This window comes from Elephantulus edwardii, unplaced genomic scaffold, assembly GCF_000299155.1.
Source record: "Elephantulus edwardii isolate Elephantulus edwardi_28Jun2011 unplaced genomic scaffold, EleEdw1.0 scaffold00057, whole genome shotgun sequence".
NCBI classification, from domain to species: Eukaryota; Metazoa; Chordata; class Mammalia; order Macroscelidea; family Macroscelididae; genus Elephantulus; species Elephantulus edwardii.
Window position 1 is genome coordinate 8,826,637 of NW_006399807.1, and position 869 is coordinate 8,827,505.

An 869-nucleotide genomic window follows, 5' to 3' on the forward strand; every position below is an offset into this window, starting at 1 on the left:
TCTATCGCTATCTCTATAATCTCTATATCATCTATATCTATACCTATACCTATACCTATATCTTTATCTATATCTATACCTATATCTGTCTATATATAATATGGCAACAGTCCGCCCAGAATAAGAGATGTCATTATAAAGATGACTGAGTGAAGGGGAAGGCAGGTAATTGTGCAACAATGAATGAATATTAAATTTTAAAAAGTGAATTGGGGGAGGGAGAAAGGAGGATAATGGGGTAAAATGTGCAACAATGAATGAATGAAAAAATCTAACTTCTCTGCAAATGTTTGTTAAAATCACAATTGAAATAAAATTTTATTTTTTAACAAAAGAAGAAAGTACTATGGTTTGGGTCAGATGCACTGTATTGTTGTTGTGCTCTGGAGAGTCGGAACTGACCCTCTAACAGGTTGTCAGAGGCTGTTAATGGCACAGGAGAAGATTGCCCTTCCTTTTCCCACAGAGCGGCTGGTGGGTTCAAACCACATACCTTCAGGATTGCAGCGCAGATCCTTACTGCTAAGTCACCAGAGATGCACTTTGTTGTTATGTTGTTATGTGCCATCCAGTTGTTTTCGACTCATAGCGACCCTATGCGCATCAGCCCTAAATGCTGCTCTATCCTGCAACAACCGCACTGCCCCTGACACACCCATCCTGATTACCCCAGTCACCTAATCAATCCATCTCATAGAGGGTCTTCCCCTCCTGCGCTGTCCCTCCACCCTCCCAGGCATGATGTCCCTATCCAAGGACCCATCCCTCCTTGCAACGTGTCCAAAGTATCTCAGACGAAGTCCCAGAATCCTTGCCTCCAAGGAGTAGCTTGGTTTAATCCTCTCCAAGATGAATCCGTTTGTTTTCCT

The 869-nt window shown here is 42.3% G+C and overlaps 1 protein-coding gene across 1 annotated transcript in view; it reads left to right on the forward strand.

The window, feature by feature from the left end:
* Positions 1 to 869, forward strand: part of LOC102852217 (DNA-(apurinic or apyrimidinic site) lyase-like) — a 16,881-nt gene that overhangs the window by 15,336 nt on the left and 676 nt on the right. The window lies entirely within an intron of this gene.